The sequence below is a fragment of the Camelus dromedarius genome, chromosome 3 (assembly GCF_036321535.1).
Source record: "Camelus dromedarius isolate mCamDro1 chromosome 3, mCamDro1.pat, whole genome shotgun sequence".
In the NCBI taxonomy this organism is placed as follows: Eukaryota; Metazoa; Chordata; class Mammalia; order Artiodactyla; family Camelidae; genus Camelus; species Camelus dromedarius.
Genome location: NC_087438.1, coordinates 117194955 through 117216667, shown reverse-complemented (window position 1 = coordinate 117216667; position 21713 = coordinate 117194955). Strand labels below are relative to the sequence as shown.

General features: G+C 37.0%; 1 long non-coding RNA gene across 3 annotated transcripts in view; it reads right to left on the bottom strand.

Moving 5' to 3' along the window:
• The window catches only part of LOC135321033 (uncharacterized), a 243699-nt gene that overhangs the window by 161932 nt on the left and 60054 nt on the right, over window positions 1–21713 (bottom strand). The window lies entirely within an intron of this gene.

Below are 21713 nucleotides of genomic sequence, written 5' to 3'. Positions count from 1 at the left end.
CAATTACTATAAACTGAGAAACTGCACACCTATGATTTATCCAGAGAAATGAAAAATTATGTTCACACAAAGCCCTGCAAATAAATGCTCACAGTAGCTTTACTGGCAACAGCCAAAAACTACAAATAACCCAGACGCCCTCCAATGGGCCAATGGCTAACACACCCCAGCAGAGCTGTGTCATGGAATACTCCTCGGCAACAAAAAGGAATGAACCATCGATGAACACACAACTTAGCTGACTTCCAAGAGGATTATGCTAAATGAAAAAGAAAATCCTAAAAGATTACATAAACTTTTAAACGACAACCTACAGAAATGGAAAACAAATTTGTCATCACCACGGATCAGGGACTGGGGAGCAGACAGCTATGAGAGCACAATGCAGTGACCCCCTGTAGTACCAGAACTAGTCTGCATCTCAACTGGAGAAACACAAACCTACACCTGTGATAAAGTTGCACAGAATTAAACGCATGCACGCACACACACATAAATGACTACAAGTAAATCTGGGGAAACTTGAGAAATCTAAATATATTTATTAACACCAATAAAAGTTCATGTTAAAGGGGAAGTTTAAAAGAAAAAAACAACAAAATGTAACAACAAAAGAAATGACAAAGATGAAAGTCTAGAAATTGAATGGTTTTTTATGACTTGGCTGTAGAATAAAACCTGACAAAGGTCATCTCAGGTTTTTCTTGAAATCCAAAAGCATCATTCGTGCCAATAACTAATCACTTGCTTTCATCAGCTGCATATAAACAAAATCAGTAAAAGCTAACTATGAGAGCCAGAGGAGATAATTGATTGCTACTTAATTAGTAGCTTCTTCCTTGCTATCTCCCTGAAACCCTCCCACATGACACAACTTCAGATAGTTGCCCCCATTTACCACCCTCTTTCCTCAGTTTTGTCTTAAAGATCCCCACCAACCTCTGTATGATTACTCCCTAATTTCCCCACACTGAACACTCTCTTGTGGATATGCCCATTTGTCAGTATCCTTCTGAACATGTCACACCCAGGACTAAATGCTGATGTTATCTGACCAGCACGAAGTCTAGTTACTTTCCTGGAACTGAATATTATCCTTACATCCAACATCTTAAGATTATTAAACCTAAGTTCTAAATTACACTAATGCAACTGGTATAAAACTAGAGAAAGAAAATCAACTAATTCACTGCTAAATTAAAATGTATAACCACTTTGTACCCAACATGTATATAAAAGAATATGCATTCTCAGTAACAGATTTAAATAAAAATGGAGTATTAAGCAATAATTTACTACACATTAAATTATAATGTCTGGTACTTGCTTCACAATGAATGGGCAGAAGGGAACAGGTGGGATGTAGAAGAAACAAGATTAACAATGAGCTAAAATTACTGAGGTGAAAAACTGGGTGATAGGTACATATTCCAATGCTGCATATGTTTACATTTTTCGTGATAAAAAGTTAAAGCAATAAAAAATAAATGAAACATAAAATGGGAACAAAGAAGCTATCAGTTTGTGTATTTTGACTTGCAACAATTTTAAAAGACCAACAAAGCAGCAGCTGGTGAGAAATTGTGGAAATGAGGACTTAGTCAAAGTATAAATTAACACTACCTTTCTCAAGGGCAGCCTGGCGATACTCTGGACATACTCTGGGATGCAGCAATCCTCCTCCAAGGTATCTACTCTAACTAAGGTGATTATCAGACAAGCAGGAAAAGACATATAACTAACCATATTCATCACGTCATGATTTAAGGTGGAGAAGAACTTGAACAACGTCAATGTCTATTAATCCGAGAGTTAAGGAAAATCTGACTCACAGTGGAAGAGGATGCATCTATCCATTAAAAATAACGGTGGATGTCTATATTTATAGATTTGAAAAGCAACAGATTGTTGAGTCTAAGATTAAAGAATAGCGTACAATTTGATCCCACTTCTATGGGGATGTGTACACTTATACATATGTTAACAATGGTTAATCTGTGGGAAGGAAGACTTCTGTTGATGTTTACTTTCTTTTCTTTCCCAATTTAATTTTTACATTCTTTGTAGTTTTCTACACTCAACCTTTTTTTTTTTTTTTTTTTTTTTTTTTTACAGAACAAGTAGCATTTTTACAAATCCTAAGCCATAGGAGGAGGTTTAGGGGGTGGTGGCTAACCATCTTATTGGTGTTACATTAAGAGATATTCAACAAGTCATATATAAATGCCTAAGTATATAATTGTCTTTTTCTTTGGTGGGCTCTTTCTCCCAAAGAGAATGTATATGGATACAACCAAGTGTGATGGTGTTTTTCAGGTCTCTCAAAGGGAATACATTTGACTCAGGCAATCTAGTCATGATTTCTAAAAGCCTGCAACTTTTATTATAACCACCATCTATAAGCTCTTCCTGCTCACAAAAAAATCAGTTGAATGAAATTGCAGGATTTCAAGGGGTCTAAGGATTATGTAGTTTTTTTTAAGTAAGACATTATTCAGCACTGGTTCTAGTTCTTTCAAAGATATATAAAACTACTATTCAGCAATACTAATAATTTTACACAAAAAGCTGGTTTATTTTGTTGATTTGCACTTTAATACCTTAAGACAGTTCTATGATGGAAATAGTTACTGTTATATTCTACCTTCTACAATTAAAATCATTATGATTGCTGGGAACCAGGATTACATAAAAAGAGCTTCTCCACATGATTTTAATAAAAAGAATTTTAAGTGTAATGTCTGAATTCTCAAATTAAAATGTATCCAAATTTTTCTCCTTTTGAAGTTAGTATTCTTTGAATATTAATGAAAATAAAAAGTAAAATTACTTATGTCATGTATAAATATATGCAATAATCAGTGACATTAAGAGAAATGCAAAATAATAGGTTAAGATTACACATATAAAGGTTATAACATTATATATAAGAATGGGACTGCTAAAATATAAGTAATAAGAAAAAATAAGCCATTGATCCTCAGATTGTGAATCTTTTGAGTATCAGTGCTTATGATATGGTCTTTTAATTTAAGTTGTCAAATTTCTACATTAGAATAACACATCAGAATCTGTGTTTCAAGACGGACCTGTGAGACTCAAGTATCACCAAAATGTGGTGAGGAAGACAAGAAGCTGTCCTTCACAGTGGGTCTAGAGTTCTTTTTGTAATGGTGACAATAAATGCAATTCTAAGGACACATAATGAATAGGTATTCCATTAGCAAATTCTACCTCATTATATGGGGCTTGAATATAGTTTCCTAGAGCTTGTTCTCTGTTAAAAGAGAAAAGTTCAACATGGAAAGCATGCTGTATGATAAAACAGAAAAACTAAGCATGGAAAAAGGACTTCCTTTCGAATGTTGGACCACAAGACCTTTCAAATATATAGATTCTGCAATCTCGCCCTTTACTTTTTTGCTGTGCACAGGTTTAACAAAATTAAAGAGAAAAAACTAAAATCTCTGGTCTTAAAGATATAAAACCAACCACCACTTCAAACTGACCCCATTAGGATGACTTTCTTAAAGAACAGTTTTCCAGTTTCTATTTTATTTTAACAGCAAAAGTTAAGAACCTACTCTTGTTTTGAGTGCAAATCTCATTTTTATAACTAGAAGTTAGCTATACAGTGAGAGTTTATTTCCTGTTACTGAGCAGATAAGGAATCTAGCCTCACAACACCTTTGCTCACAAGGTCCCATCCTTTGTAAGAAACAAACTTTCAGGAGCTACTTCTTAACTACTCTTACCCCATGCTCCAAACAGGTTAAAGATCATCTTTTATACCTACTTAAAATATTTTTTAAAAAGGACTAAGTAGACAAAAAGTTCATCAAATGAATGGGCAAACAAAGCACTGCTTTCAAAGTGGCCATACAGTAGTCAGGCTTCTGGAATACTGGTATGTGTTCTAATGTTTTGATTTGGGTATCAATTACATGTGTGTGTTCCGTTTGTGAAAATTTATCAAGTGATATAGTATTTGTATACATTTCTGTACATCTATTTCAATAAGAAGCGTACTTTTAAAAAACAACATTCTGCTTATAATAATAATAATTAAAAAAGTCTACTAAATGGTTTCAAATGCTAAGATAAAGGACAGGAATGTCAAGAAAAATAATCAGCCTGAATCTGCAATGTGAGAAAGAGAAACATGAATCACATCTCCCTAGAAAAATATATACTATACTTCACTATGGGGAACAACAGTCCATTTAAACTCATTTCTCTCAAGCTTATCTTCACATTATGAGATACATCACATGACTAAAATCCTCATCACATATGCAGCAATATGAGACCAAACGGCTTGAACAAATGGAAATAGGTCATATAAACCCTGAAATTAAAAGGCAGGGAAAGATACTCTACTGGATAAAGCCAACATGGAAAAGGGACCTCAGTCCTACAACAGCAAGGAACTGAACATGATCAACAGTGAATGAACTTGGAAGTGGATTTTCCTCTAGATACTCCAGGTATATTATGAGCCACCCAAACGCTGGCCCACGTTAACTATATTTTTTCTTCCTATCTTTTACAGCAAGCTCTAAAAATTCAACAAGTACAGGCATAAAAGGTGATAAAGAAAAAACTACACAACACATTCATTCATTTAACAGGTATTTACTGGGTTCCTATTATACAGTGGGCACTGTGCCAGGTGCAGGGAATAGAATAATGAATAAAATAATAGTATATTTTGAAGTTCTCAGACTGGTGAAAGAGACTGACATAGTAAAGTATAATGAGGAAGGTACAAAAGTAGGGAGATGCACAGGATACTGTGGAAACCAAGACAATTCTTCACATGGTGGACACCGAAAACAGACAAGCTGCAAAGATGTGGTGATACCTGAGCTGAGATTCAAGGAATAAGCTCAAGTTTACCTGGCCAAAGATGGGATGAGAGAAGGGGGCTAGGGGCAGCATTCAGAGCTAAAGGGACCTGCAAAACAGAGGCAAGGAAGTAAAAACAACATAGCTTGCTAGGGAGAAGGGAGCACAATTCAATATTCTGAGAATCCCAGGTGAAACTAAGAAGAGATTACATAGCAGAGGAGACAAGGGTCAGATTATGAAGATCCCCAAAGGTCTCAGTAAGAGCCATTATAAGCAGAGATTCATGGTGAGACTTCTGTTTTGGAAGCTATGTGGAGGCTGGATTTGACCAAGAACTGGGGAGAAAAATCAGTTAGAATGATGAAGGCAGATTTTAGAAATATTTAGAGAAGTAAAATCCAAAGGATTTCAAAACTAATTGGATGCAGCAGGGGAGGAGGAAGAGTCAGGAAGGAAGAGGCAGATTCAAGATGAATCTCAGGATTCTAGCTGAAGTGACTCAGTGGATGATGGTGACACCAAGAGATGGAAAATACTAGCTAAAACAGGCTAGGTTACAGAAGAATAAGAGAATAGGCTGGAAAGGTGTTTAGTGACATCTAGAGGCAGGTGAAGAGCTTCTAATCCTAGGCTCAACTTGGTAAGCTTTGGAAAGCCAAATAAAATTTCTAAGACTAAAAAGTCATCCCCAAGGTATTCTTTGAAAAGGCTGTTAGTCACTAAAATTGCCCAGACAGTAGGTGGAGTCCACATTCAGGTTGAGGCAGTAGAAAAACAGGGAATGTATATGAAATATCTTCCTGTGGAAACAATGGTTTTATTTCTGTATATGGTGTGAGAAAATGTTCTAATCTCATTCTCTTACATGTAGCAATTCAGTTTTCCCAGCACCACTTATTGAAGAGACTTTTCTTCATTGTACATTTTTGCCTTCTTTGCCATAGATTAACCTGGTCATAAGTATGAGAGTTTATTTCTGGGCTCTCTATTCTGTTCTATTGAACTATGTGTCTGTTTTTGTGCCAGTGCCATGCTGTTTTGATTACTGTAGCTTTGCAGTGTAGTCTGAAGTCAGGAATCATACCTCCAGCTTTGTTCTTTTTCTCAAGACTGCTTAAGCTATTTGGGGTCTTTTGTTGGTCCATATAAATTTTAGGATTTGTTCTAGTTCTGTGAAAAATGTCATGGGTATTTTGATAGGGATTGCATTAAATCTGTAGATGCTTTGAGTAGTATGAATATTTTAACAATATTAACTCTTCCAAGCCAATAACATTGGTATCTTTCTTTGTATCATCTTCAGTTTCCTTCATCAATGAGTTCTATTCTTCAGAATGTAGGCCTTTCACCTCCTTGGTTAAGTTTACTCCTAGGTGTTTTATTCCTTTTGATTCAATTTTAAATGGGATTGTTTTCTTGTGTTCTCTGATAAGTTCATTCTTAGTGTGTATAAACAGCAACAGATTTCTGTATATAAACTTTGTATGCTATAACTTTACCAAATTCATTTATTAGTTTTAAGAGTTGTTTGAAGATTTATGGTCTTCTACACACAGGATGTCATCTGCAAATAGTGACAGTTTTACCTCTTCCCTTCCAATTTGGCCATATTTTCTTTTTCTTGTCTAATTGCTGTGGCTAGGACTTAAAATACTATGTTAAATAGAAGTGGCAAGAGTAGGCATCCTTGTCTTATTCCTGATTTTAGAGAAAAGACCTTCAGCTTTTCCCCATTGAAAATATGAATGATGTTATCTGTGAGTTTGTCATAAAGGGTCTTTATTATGTTGAGATATGTTCCCTCTATACCACTATGATGAGAATGTTTCATCTTGAATGGATGTTAAATCTTGTCAAATGCTTTTCTACTAAGATGATATGTAATTTCTATATCTATTAAGATGATATGTAATTTTTATCCTTCCTTTTGTTAATGTGGTACATCACATTGATTTGCAAATACTGAACTATATTTGCAACCCTGGAACAATCCTACTTGATCATGGTGTGTGATCCTTTTTATATATTGTTAAATTCTGTTTGCTAACATTTTATTGAGGATGTTTGCATCTATATCCACAAACACTGACCTGTAATTTTCTTTTGTATAGTGTCTTTTGTCTAATTTTTGTATCATGGTAATGGTGGCCTCATAGAATCAATTTGGGAGTGTTCCAACCTCTTTAACTTTTTGGAATAGTTTGAGAAGGACAGATATTATCTCCTCTTTATATGTTTGGTAGAATTCCCCTGTAAAGCCACCCAATCCTGGACTTCTGTTTGCTAGGATTTTATTTTTAAATTACAAATTCATTATCACTGCTTGTAATCTGTCTGTTCAGACTATTTCTTCCTGATTCAGTCTTGAAAGGCTATCTGTTTCTAGAAATTTATTCATTTCTTCTATGTTGTCCAATTTGTTGGCATATAATTGTTCATAGTATTCTGATATTTTTGTGTCACTGTGGTATCAGTTGTTACTTCTCTCAGTTTTTTTATTTTGCTTATAGGTAGGCAAAGCAAGGTCTGAGTCACATTTTTAAAAGGAAGTCAGAAAAAGACGGAAAATACTTTCATTTATGAATTTATTTCCAAAATACATGTTTACTATAGGTCAGAGATGGTACTAGATGATGCAATGTCAACTCTGGCTTGAGAGATTACTGTATTTGAGGTTCGGGTAGGATGAATCAGACCCAAACCTCAGATCAGAGGCTGGAATGAGGAGATACAGATGAAGTCATCTGTTTAGAAATGGCAGCTGACAAAGAGTAGATAAGATTATAAGGAAGAAAAGGCCAAAGATGAAACCCTGGGGGAACGTCTACACTTAGGAGATTAAGGAAAGGGAGGGAACAGCATAAAACTTTACAGATTAATTCCCTCAAAATGATCAGCTATAATTGATTGAGCATGATACAAGTTCAAAGTTCTGAGAAAGACACACTCTCCAGAATCAAGGAATCTATATACTACAATAAGAGTTTATGTGTACATAACTATAATACTAAATGGAACTTATAGGTATGCTATGAAAGTTGGGGTACTATTCTAGATTGGGTAAATTAGGGAAGATTCCATCAAGGAGAATGTATCTGAGTTGATCCTTCAAAGAGGGAAAGCACAGACAAGAAGGTAATGTAATAAAAGGAAATGATAAGCAGTAACAATGGCAGACTTTTATAATATTTTAGTCAATTTTTGCAACTACTCTCATTTCATAAAGGAAAATAATAATCAAAAAGTTGAATGTAGGTAAGAGTATGTTATGGCAAAGAAGAGGGACACTATTCCTCAGTTTGGTGCAGATCCTCTTGATGTTCTCTATGATCAAGAATCAAAATCCAAAGTGGATATTCACTTAAATGTTTATATTTTAGTTGAAGAGGATATACCCATGTATACAAAACATAACAATGCTCTCCTGTAAAACACTCAGAGGTACCTGTAACAGGGGCAGCCACTGACCTGAGTAAGCCATAACCCCAACACTCTACAGCAGTTCTCACAGGAATAAAGAAATGATGAAATGTAATTGAAGCACTAAAGAAAAAACTCAGGTAAGAATAAGTCATTTTCGCTTTCAAAGATATCATATTTAAGACTCTGGGCCTTTGCTGCAGAAATCCCACTTCAAAAAATCTACCACACAGATACACCAGTACAAGTGTAAAATTACCCACATGTAAGATTATGCAATATGGACTATTTGGAATAGTAAAAGACTGGAAATGGGACCTAAGCAATCTGGACACAGGTTGACTAAACTATGGTATATCCATACAATGAGGTACTATGCAAAGACAGCGGGTAGGGGGGAAGGAGAAAAGAGAGAATCCCTATGTACTAATATTGAGAGATTTCCAGATTACATTGTTAGGTCGAAAAAATTCAAGTTACAGAAAATATTGTAAGTAATATGCCATCTTTTATATATGACTGGGGTAAATAAAAATATGTGTGTATATCCACTTGTATTTGCAAAAAGAACACAGGAAGTATAGGCAAGAAACCAACAACAGAAGGAGAGAAAATTACAAATCATATTAGTATTCAGAATATAAAAAGAATTCTCACAATCCAACAAAAAGACAATACAATTCAAAGATGGACAAAGAACTTGAAACATTTCTCCAGAAATAATATACAAATGCCTAACGATCATATGACAAGATGCTCAACATCATTAATCATTAGGGAAATGCAAATCAAAATGACCAAGACATACCACTCACACCTACTAGGATTACAAAGGAGAAAAAAAGCACTGGCAAGGATATGGAAACACTGGAATTCTCATACATTGCTGGTAGGACTAAAATGGTTCAGTCACTGTGGAAAACAATTTGACAATTTTTCAAAAAGTTAAACATATAATTATCACATAATCCAGCAATTCTGCTCCTAGAAATATACCCAAAAGAAATAAAACCAAGTACTCAAATGCACATACATGCATTTCATAGCTGCATTATTCACAACAGCCAAAAGGTGGAAACAATGCAAATGATCACTGGAAGAATGGAAAAACAAATTGTGGCAGACACATACAATAGATTATTATTTAGGAATAAAAAGAAATGAAGTACTTATGCATGCAACAACATGGATCAACTCTGATAACACTGTTAAGTGAAATTAGCCAGACACAAAAGTTTTCATACTGTATGATTCCATTCATATGAAATACCCAGAATACGTACATGTATACAGACAGAATGTGGATTTGTGGTTGCCGAGGGGGAAGAGCTGGAGGTAGGGGGATCTGGTAGTTACTGCTAATGGGTACAGGTTCCCTTTGGGTGATGAAAATGTTCTGGAACTAGACAGAGGTGGTGACTGAATAACACTGAGAATGTGCCAAATGTCACTGAATGATTCACTTTTAAATGGTTAATTTTGTATCATGTGAATATCACCTCAATTTTAAAAAATATTTTTAAAAGAAATAAGCTAATAAAAATGGCTACCTCCGACAGGGGAGGGGGCAAACATACTGAAGGGAAGTGTGTAAGTAAGACTTCTCTGTAGACACTCCTACATGGTTTGACCTTTGAATCTGATAAATATGTTCACAAAGCAGTCAAAAACAACTCCACATTAGTTTTATTAAATCTAAGCTTTAAAAAATAACTTCTCTTTTGTTACAACATGACTAGTGTTTCTTTGCAAAGTACTTTCTTTACAGTACCTTTAAGTGTGTTTTGTTTTATTTTCTTTTTTTTTTTTAAGAGTGTGGCTTTTTTGAGTTCTTACAACAGCATGACAGGTTCTGATACCCTCACCTCATTTACATTTTTGGGTTGAGACTCCAGAGCCAGGGGTAGCAGGACAGGCCAAACTCACTGCCCACAGCCTAAACAGCAGGACCCCATCATTGGCACTGCAACAAATCAACTCAAACTTAATGACCTAGGAAAACCACAGATGACTTTCTAATTCATTTTGACTTTGATTTTGAGGCTTCTAAGCAATCTGTCAAAAAAAAATTCTATAGCATCATCTTTCTTCTGGATTTTTTAAGATTTTCAAATTTCAGAAAAAAATTATTTCCATGTATCATAAATACACTTAATAGTTTTCATTCCAAAAGCCTTTCTTTAGTAGATAAGCTCTGATAGATCTTCAAGTTTTAGCACAGTAAGATATCCCTGTATCCTGTTATGTTAGCAAAAGTTACATTTCAGAAGAAAAACACAGAACTTGTGATCCTCTCTGTCAAAGTCTACAGGCTACATTCACTTGTCCTCGAGTGCAGGGTTTATAAAGTAAGACAGTTTAGCTTTAGCCACACTGTTCCTTCGGCACCAAGGTACTAATTTCTCTAATTCCTGAGATTTATCAAAACCATTATTTTAAACTTTTGTTTGTCAAGCATAACCCTATATATAAAGCCTGGTCTTATTCTATAAGCAGCAAAAGATATATGAAAGGTCTTACTTGATTTCTTAATAAAGATGAGTAGTTGAACAAGTTTCATACCTCAAGCAGGACTTATTCTGGGATTGCTGTAATTATTATTTAAAACAGAGAAATTGCTTAAAATACAGGATATTTTTACTAACATCTACAAAGGCCATGAACTGGCATCATAGATTTGGTTTGATTTCTGATGACTTATTTGTAAAGAACAAAAATTAGTCAAAATGCTTCCCCTATCTTTAAGGTTTTCATACACCAACCAAGAAAAAAAAAAAAAAAAACAATGTTAAACAAGGCCAGTTTTTTTTTTTTTAAGAAGGACCTGTGACACTGAAATACACAATTCCAAATGCTAAGCAGTAATTTACAGGAACATGAGTTCTTATTCTGTATAATATAAAAATCTATTTTTTTAACTTGTAGCTTTCTCCAGAGTTCAAGGTATTGTATGTAAAGAAGAACAAGGGATAAGAAAAAAAAAAAAAACAACAACAACACTGTAACTGCAGAAGAGGGCAAAGATGTCTGGAAATTAGAATGTCTAACTCTTTCAGTACATAAATGCATGTGAGAGGGGTAGGGAGAGAGGGGAAATTGTGTATGAAGCAGAAGCATCTGGTGCTTCTTAAACCCACACATCAAAACAGAATAGGGCAAAGAGAAATAAATCTGGAAGAATCATTTCAAAAGGCAAAAGAATTATGATTCTGCCACACCATACCCTCCACCACTCCAGGGCAATTCTAAAATAAAATTCATTTTCTCGCTTTCTCAGAAAGCTTTGGTACAGAGTTGACTCATCATCTCTTTAAATGTTCAAATTTTCAGAAAAGTAAATAAAAAAAGACTGCTAAGAATGGGTTAGATCTAGGCAAATGGAAGAGGATATCAGGTTTTTAACATAGAGGAACAGTAACAAAAGTTAAATCCTTGAAGAGAACGTTTGAAATGTATTTCAAGTGCTACATGTCTACGTATTCCCTTCAATGATTATAGTTCTACGTCAGAAAAGCTATTTGAGTTGGCAATAAACAGGCCAGGGACACACAGACCATCACCAGGTACCTTGGGAGTGGATAACAGATCCTTCTTCATCGCCACAGCATATGACAGAAACTCAAAAGGGGCAAAAACATTAAGATTATCAAACAGTTCATGTATGTATCATCCAAGTAGTGAAAACATATCAAGGCCAAGAGGCCAGAAAACACACTCCTGAAGAGAGGATAAAAGAAACCTCTAAAATGTAATAAGCCAGCTTGCTTAGGCCACACCAGCCAGTGGATACAGAGGAAATCACACTGATGTGAATTAATACCTTAAACTGGTCAGCTAAGTCCTCAGATGTTCTTCTGGGCACTCAATCACCTTAAAAGGCCCTACACAAGTGTTCTGGGTGCACTAATCCTGACTTCTCCAAGCATGACAGCTTGGCAGGCCCCTGGCAAGAGAGACTCATGCCTCCCCTGTGGAAAAGGGTGGGGGCTTCCAGCAGCCAGACTGTTTACACCCTGAAGCAGAACATTAAAATAGCTTAGTAATGTAGCTCATCTAGTTGATACACACCACATTTTTTTTTCCTTTTTAAAAATACATCACACTCTGTACTATTCCCTGTGAGGATCCATGGCCTCTGACTTACCCCTGAGAGTTTTAGTTAGCAGTGGGTCATTGTACCCACCCCCCACCCATGCACACACACACACTCCCTGTCACGACTGTCCCTGGGGACCCGCCTCCTCACACTGCCTCCAGACAGGCCCACAGTTGAAGTGCTGTGGAGGCATCTCAGGCCCACATCTATTACTCTCTGCCAGCTGCCACCTGTGTCCATATCTCAATTCTACCCCAGCTGAAATCCCAATCACAAAAAGATTCATCCTGTCTAGTGACCTCAGTAAATCTGATTGCCAATATTAAATTCACTCCAGAGTACCATCAAGAGAAATAATCCTTCTCTGTTGAGGTTTTTTGCTAAACAACAATTGATGGTACCTAACGCAACAGCAGGAAGGGTATGATAGGTCAGTAGAGTCATCAGCAAGCCAAGAAACCTCAAAAGTAAAAGAAATACATAACATTATTCATAGGGGAGAAGGTGGGGAAAAGGCAGAGAATATAAAAAACTGATTGGAAGAAAAGGACAATCAACGAAAGTCAAAAGGTCAAGAAACATGTAATGCCTTCTGTGTATTTTATTTTAGTTGAAGAAAGAGAAACACATTAGGGGTTCATTTGATCTGAAAAATTAATTAGCACAATAATATTTATGATTTATTAAAGCAAGACACTCTGCTAAATGTTTTGCATACATTAACTCTTCTAATCCTTATAAAAAACCTTGTGCAGAGATATTAACTTTTCATTTTATAAATGAGCAACTGAAACAGACAGGTTATGTAATTTGCCCAAGGTCACACAGCTTATAAATGGCAGAGCCAGGATTTGAACTCAGCTCTAAAAGTCATGACACCATCACATTATAATGTCAATATACTACATCCAATGGCTGAAAAGCACATTTTCTATGTAGGTATTTTAAAATGAAATATATCTGTATTTGCTTATATGAAATGATCTCTAAGATACATTATTAAATGAAAAAAGACAACTATTCTGAGGCCAGTCTCCCAAATATGTAACAGTATGCTACTATTTGTATAAAGCCAGAGTGGGAGTAAAGACAGGCATATATCTCTACACATAAAATATCACTGAACAAATATTCAGACTGGGAACAGTAACAACCTCAAGCAGAGGGGACCAGAGGACTGAGGAACAGAAAAGTAGATCCTTTTCACAACATATACTTTGGTAGGATACAACGTTTTAACCCATGCGTGCAATTTTTCATGAGGAATAAGCACTACAAAATAAAATATAACTGTAAAGTAAAAACCTGTCATGAAAGGATACATTAAGCCTCCTTGCTTACCAAAGATGAATAAAATAGAAGCTTAAGAACCACAAAGGCACACTTATTCTAATACACCATCTTTTCTAGATGTCTCCACCTGTAAAAGGCACCTATTGACACTGTCCACATCCTAAACATAGACCACATGTGCTGTCGCACAAAGAAAGGACAAATTCTGCTGAAAATGGGAAGAGAGATTGCAGGTAGGAAACCCTAACGAGATAGGGAAGGAAGTACAATGGCCATTCAAAAACAGTAAGCCGAGAGAGACAGGAACAGGCAGGCATGAGCCCGCTCCTGGCGGGCCCGGAGAAGCATGGCTTTAGAACGAAGCAGAGTCTTGGAAAGAGGGATGGAAGATACAGGCACATAAGCACCTAAAGCAAGGTAAGGGAATTCTCACTTTCCACTAAGTCTGGAAAGATGAAAACAAAGTCAGAATAGGCAAAGACCAATTCCGTTTACTGTAATTCCATGAATAATATGTCCATTCAGAATCAATATATGTTCCTTTGCTTGTCTTGAAATATTTACCTTTAGAATCTGTACAATTTTTAACTTATACTGCAGTTCAACATTATTGGCAGTGCTTAGTAAGCCCTCCCATTTAAAAGGTTTGAATATTGTTTGCTCAAAGAAAAGCAACTACAGCTAACTTAAGCAAATGGTGGCATACCAGAAAACAGACTTGAGGAAAAGCTGAACATGCAAACCTGGGGACAGACAAAAAGCAGAGCAGCTCTGAGGTGGCAAGATTTGCAGAACTCCATGAAAACAAGTCAAGATGGCACAACAGAGAAATGGCTCCTGGGCCCTGCTGTATACAAGGGCCATTCTCACAAAATGGTGCCTTTTATTGCCTACTGTATTACTGCATTCATACGTAACACTCTTCTAATTTGCATTTATATTTAATATAAATTTATTGATAATCCATAATTTATGAAAACATTTAAAATTTAAATCACTAATTTTCATTTACAAATGGCATGTTTCAAAGTTTTCATACAGAGTACCATAGAAAACTTAAATTTATTAAATGTATTCAATATCAGAGTTGTTATTGGGAGAATTTGACACTAGAATCATAGAACAAAGATTAAATGGCACTAATCAAAAATCGATCGTACAAATGTGTTTATCAATCTATCTTTCAAAGGAGTTTTTGTTCTTACAATGAGCCTGTAATTTAAGATACGGCATGCCTTTTTCAAGTAGATGAACAAAATAAGACCCAAAAACAGTAATTTAAGTTTCCTCAAATAGGAGAAAAAAAAAAAAAAAAACAAACTCTCAGGTCTCCATTAATGCAACCTCAGCCTGAACCACTAAACCACGGTAAATAATTGCCTTCATAATTTTTAAAAAGTTATAAATACTTATTGTTTGAAACTTAGAAAGTGCATAAAAAAAGAAAAATTTCCTATAACACAGATAAAAGCTCTTTAAGCAGGACAGTCTACTTCCATACTCGCCATATATACTATAAAACAGTAATTTCTTACCCATTTCTGACTTAAAATTATACCCCTATTCCTTTTTTAATCTATTACACTTTTCTGTAAGATTTTATATCATTTCTTATTTCAAATGCAATCTAAGCCCAGTATAGAAAATATGAAGTTAGAGAAAAATGAAAGAAAATAAAGTCACTGAGAGACAGCTGCTGCCAGTATCTTGGCACGCTGCCTTGGCCCAGACCCTTTTCTACCCACATATGTATGATGACCCTAAGTCAGAAACTTCCCACCACGTGTGCTCATGTCACACACAAAGGGCAGCAAAGCCTAAGAACAGGGGCTCTGGAATCAGCTAGCACTGCATTCAAAGCCCAGGTGCACCACTTAAGTGGGTGACCTTAACTTCTCTTCACCTCAGTTTCCTCATCTGTAAAATAGAGCTGCACAGAAACACCGTAACACACTGCCTGGTGCATGAGAAGCACTCAACAACGACAAGCTACTGCACTGTTACACATCATGTATAACCTCATTTTTTACCTAATATATTCTGAACATCTTTCCATGTCAATTAGATTCAGTTCTACAATATTTTTTTAATACCAACATAGTACAACAGTTTTCTCATGTGCCACATCAGCCACTAGAAAAGATGTCAGGAAAATTCAGATCCTCACCATTTTGTTCAGGGTTGCCTGACACTATCACACATAGGGCAGAGGATTCCAACCAACCCAGCTTGTTACCGAAAAGAGGGGAATGAGAGTCAGAGCAGGTTAAGACTCACAACATTTCCTCCACTAAGTGATCTGGAAGAAGTCACAGGGCAAAAGGGGTTTGGTTGTTTTGGGTTTTTAAAATATATTTTATTGCCAATAATATTTGTAATGAAATTCAGTTTATTGACCTCAAGAGCACGTTATAAAGCAAAAAACTTGTGTTAAAAAGAAAAACTCATGTTACCTCATTTTCAGCTATTAAAATACTAAACTATGAATTTTAAGTTGCTACAAAGGATCAATCTACATAGAAACATACCACTATTTATGTTCCACACTTGTGATCCCGCAAAGAACAGCAAAGTTAAAGATGTAGATGACCACTGGCTTTCTGACTATAATACAGTGATATTAGATTTAAGTAATTTTCAAAGGTCAGGAGTTGGCCAAAACCAACCAGCCAACAATATCAAGGTGACACAAAATGGCAAATGTCTACATTCTCGTCTGACATTTATCCTCAATCATTGAGTGACTTCATACCTGAACCATAGTCCTACCTCCATATGCATGCTTCACTTCAAATGTTGTTAAATGTACTTTACCCTTGTGCATTTGATCTAGCTCTCTGAGAGCTAAGACCCAAGTCCCATTTTTCCACAGCTAAGACCCCAATTGGAATGTAAAGGAGGTGATTTTGGAATGTGTTGTCTAAACATGAAGGTCTTGGTGTTTGGTCCTACCCAGTGAGAATCCTGTCATTACCTAGACACTGAGTTCCTCACTCCTGCTCAGTCTCTTTCTACCTGAATCCTTCATGTTCCCAAGTGCTAAGCTGAATCCCCAGACTCTAACACGACCTGCCTGCTTGTATCCCCACTAAATTGCTATTTAAGCTGATCTCCTAGATTCTCCTCTGTCTTAGCACTTTCCTGTTTGTACTTCACACCTTTCTTCAGCTTTCAGTTTCTTTCTTCTTGAAGTACATATTTTAGTAGTTCCTTCTGCAAATCTCTTCAAGCGATCAACTTCATCCTTATCTACAAAGCTTTCATTTCACATTTACTCTTGAATATTACTTCATATGGATATAGAATGCCAGGTTGGAGTTTGTTTCTCCTCCAAAGCACTCTGAAGATATATTCGATCATCTTCTGTTACCAAAATGTCTTCCAGTCTAGACAGTGGCTTTCCTCAAGTTGCTTCTTTCTTGTTTCTTGCGTTTCATCTACATGTCTAGGTATGGATTTATTTTTATTTATCCTCCTCAGGGTTTGCTTTGCTTCTTACACCTGAGAACTCAAGCCTTGCATTTACTATGGAAATCTCTCAGCCACTGTATCTTTGGATAGTATCTCTCTCTCTATTTCCTCTTTCTGGAAGCTCACAGAAGGTAATATTGAACTTTCTCAAACTACAGTTCATGAGTTTTAACCACTCATTTTCCATCTCTTTATCCATCAGTACTGTATTCCAAGCAACTTCCTCAGAACTCCTCAATGACTAATAGTTTTCAATTATATCTAGTCAGATGTTTAACCTGTCCATCAAGGTTGAGGTTTCTAGGAATTCTATTTGGCTCCTTTCCAAATCTCTGTGTTACTTTTCCTAATCCGTGACATTCTTTCATTGCAGTCTTACCCTCTTTGTCTCTAGTAATTTCAACCCAATGGTTTCTGTCCTGTGTCCCAGGAGCACCACCTGGAGTACCAATTCTCCTATATACAACATCTGCCAAATCTCCTTTGGAGTGATTCGTCTCCTTGTGTGGCTGGCAATATTTCATTGCAGGGTTATCTTTAGCATGAGTTGTCTCTTCAAGAGTCCTAGGTTGTTCATCTGCTCTGCAGGACAGTTTCACACTTAATTACTGAGGGCTCCATCAGTCCCTGTAGTTCTGGACCAGATTTTGTGCTAACTTCTCAGTTTGAGGGTTAGCTGCCCTGTAAGCAATGTTAAATTTTAACCTATATTGTGAAGTACAGCTTTTCTCTTTTTTTATTCCTAATTATGCACAACTCCAGGAAGAGAGCATTTTTTTTGCACTTCCTCAGCCCAGTGCACAAGGTTTTTCTAGTCTTTTCACAGATAAGACACCCTTTGAGGTTTTACACAGGAGGACCTCAACTTCATCTTCCTTCTTTATGCAGACCTAAAGCCATGTTCCTTCATGAGACCTTCAGGACCAAGCTCTTGAGTCTACGCCCAGATCTGAAACCACCACAGGCCTTGAGCTCCCAATTATACCTTCACTTTGAATTCTCTCTTCACTTCTGGCACTTGGGACCTCCTGGTTTATCAGACTCAGGAATGCCTTTGTCCTTGCTAGATTTTTGTCCACAGATTCGATGTGTCCACAGCAAGGGTGGAAGTAGAAGTCCTCTGTATCAGCTCTGGCAGCAGTGTTGCTAGAAGCCTCCAGTAGTCACAAAATATGAAACTGTGAAATGATCACTTCAGAGAATTGTGATGATTACTTACCATTTTGCCAGATGACAACAGCCTGTTTTTTTTTTCAGTCTTGAGAACAGTTTTCAAATTGGAAAAAATAAATACTCCCAAGGCATTTTAAGGTCATTTTGTCACTACACACTTCAAATATCTTCATAGTTCTTTTCTTGCTTGAGAAATTTAACAGTATGAGGAAAACACACCTGTTGACTCCATTTTCTCCCTACCCATTCATTCTGTAATCACCTTCAATCTGCTTTATAGTCCTACAACTTTAGTCCAATTATACTCAAGAAGATTAACATTTCCCACCTAATCAACAAATCCAATGGCCTTTTCTTGGTCCTCGTATTAAATTCACTCCCACCAACCCAACCTCTTCCTTCTTCAATTCATGCCATGTTAATATTACTATACTGTAGTCATGACAACTGTTCACACTGTTTACACTTCCCATTCCTTCCTACAGTGACTCATTAATACCTAGTATTATGAGAAAAGGCAAAATGAATGGGGCATGATTCCTGTTCACAGAAGTGTAAACAACAATACCACCACCTAGCACTTACTGGATGCATACCGTGGACTTGGTAAGGTACTGAACACCTTATCTGTGATCATATCAATTGATCCTCACAGTAGCTGTGTGAAGTAGGTACAATTATGAAGTAGGTACAATTGTACAATTATACTTCAGGGATGAGAAATAACACTTAAAGGTTAAGTAGCCAACCCAAGGGAAGCAGAGCAAGCTTTTATGAGTCAGGTTTATTTGATGCCAAGCCCATCCTCTTAAACAACATGCTATAGTACCTATACAAATATTTATACCAAAAGCCAAAAACTCTCCTCTGATTGCAAAACTCATATCTAAACACCATCTTAACAGCTCTGTCTGGATGCCTCAAAGGTACCTCCCATTAATACATTCAAAACCAAAATCACAATTATACCGCCCAAACTGAGGTGGTCTAACATCAGTGAATGACTGCCCTAATCAATCCATCATGCAAGTCAGAAACCTAGACATCGCCTTAGACATATTCTCACTCACCCTCAATATCCAACCGAGTTCTGTCCCTGTGTGCCTACTTCTGCCCTCTCTATCTCCAACACTACCACCCTGGCCCAAGCTACTTCTTCCTCTAAACCCACTGCTGATACAGTCGAACTCGTCTACAGTCATTCGTTCTGGTTTCTTCCAAACTATTTGAAATTTTGCAACCAAAATGCTTCTTTCTTCTCAAGATTATGCTTTTAAAATACAAACCTGACCATTCTACAAATTTCACAAGCAATAGGAATTCAAAGACTGGTGATAGCCGAGTTTCAGACACAAAGAGAAAGGCGATCTCAGTGAGAATCAAGTAGGACATTAAAAAGAGAGAGAGAGAGAGAGAGAGAGAGAGAGAGAGAGAGAGAGAGAGAATCCATCCAGATGTAAAACAAAGAAGAAGGAGGAGGAGGAATAGGACCTGAGCATAGAAATGGAAGCAAACAGATGATGACAAAGAGGACAGCACCTGAGGGGTTCCCAACACTTGGCTCTCATTATTTCTGACCTGGGGCTGACTCCTTAGTTTGCCGAGTTTCAAGGTATTATTCTTGTGTGATATCCCAAGATGTTGCCAATGAAATCCCCTTTTTCTTAAGCAGCTTAGGCTGAGTTTCTAGTTTGCAATCAAGAGAGTCTTATCTAAGAAAGAAAAAACCCTCAGAAGAGCCAAGACATCACACTTAGAAAAAGGGGACATGCCTACAAGGTGAAAAATAAAACAAATTCCTCATAAAGTAAAAACACCTTTGGCCAGAAACTATATAAATATGTTCAATGTTTGTAAACTCGTGTGTCTCCTCCTTTTAAAGGTGTTACATAAAATGCTGGAGGGTAAGAGCCATGTTTTCTTTTATGTTCTGCAAGTCATCACAGCTATAGTAGAGCTAAATGCTAAATTTAAAAAAATTAGTAGTAAAAGCATGACTGTACAAAAACATAAATCACAAAGTTGCATCCTTGGAAACCCACTCCCTCTGGGAACAGTTTATTCATGCACTCGTGTAAATAAAATGTCATTTTTCTAGTAATACTTTACCACTACTCTATTTCCTGGTTGTGATTTGCATTGTAAGGTATTATAAGCTCATCCTGCTCATAGCTAAGAATTTTATATATTGCACAAGTACTCTGAAAAGCACTATACCATGGAAGGGAAAAAAAACAGCTATGGAAACTAGGGATTACATCGTATATAAACACCTTTTCTGTTGCCATCTGTGATGGATGGATGGATGGATGGATGGATGGATGGAAGAGTGAGTGGGTGGATGGATGTATGGGTGGATGGATGTAAGGGTGAGTGGATGGATGGGTGGGTGGATGGGTGGTTCTAAAGACAGATAGACATTAAAAAAGGATTGGGAAAAATGCAGCAAAATGTTAATGCTGGTCATAGGTGACTTTTTCATTAAAAATTCTAAGAATTCTAGGCTGAATACGTTTCACATTAAATTAAATAACAAATAAACTCAACCAAGTTATGTTTTAATGTGGAGGTGGTATTAGCAGCCCTCGCCTATGACATGAGGCATGAACAGCATTTGTCCAACTCACACTGGGAGACGCTGGGAATTTTCAGTCATGCTGCATCTTGCTACAGCTGCATCCTTTCTCTTTCCTCTCCGTTCTTTTCCTCTCAAAAACCATCACAACTGAGTCAGCCTCCCGGACCAGTTGGCATCATTCTGGGACCAACAGTGGCACCAAAGAACATTTGGTGGAAGGACCAAGAATCACAAAATTTGAGAGCTGGAAGGGGCCTCAGAAACCATCTCATCCAAGACAGTTACTCTCCGTTATCAGCTAGAAGAGCAAGAAGTGAGCGACGGAACATCCTGCTTTACCATAATCAGCCATTATGAGCCTCTCAACCATGAGGTTGTCTGAATCATTTTCAAAGCTGTTTGTGTTTTCAGGTGTACTGTTTCCATAAATCTGCTACCCGCTGTGGGAAGCAAGGATGGGGAGGACGTGGTTTAACAGCAACACACAAAAGAGAAGGATCCTGGCTACTCTCAGGCTGCCTGTGAGCTCTGCAGGGGGTCGGCTCCATGTGCTGGTGGTCCTGGGCTGCTGTGGGGTCAACACAGTGTGCAGAGAGCAGGATGAGCTGGCCGGCTCAGGGCCAGCCTGGCCATGGTTGAAGCAATGTGTTCAGTTCCTGGTGGTGCAGATGGAGCTGAGGCTGCTGTGAGCCACGTGGTACCTGGGGATGACCGGGTTGCACTCTCTGGGATCCAGTGGGTTGATGTCACAGTTCTCGTAGTCAAAGGTTCCGTTCCATAAGTACTTTGCCAGCTGAAATGCTATCTTCCGTTGTGCGAGTGTGACTTCTC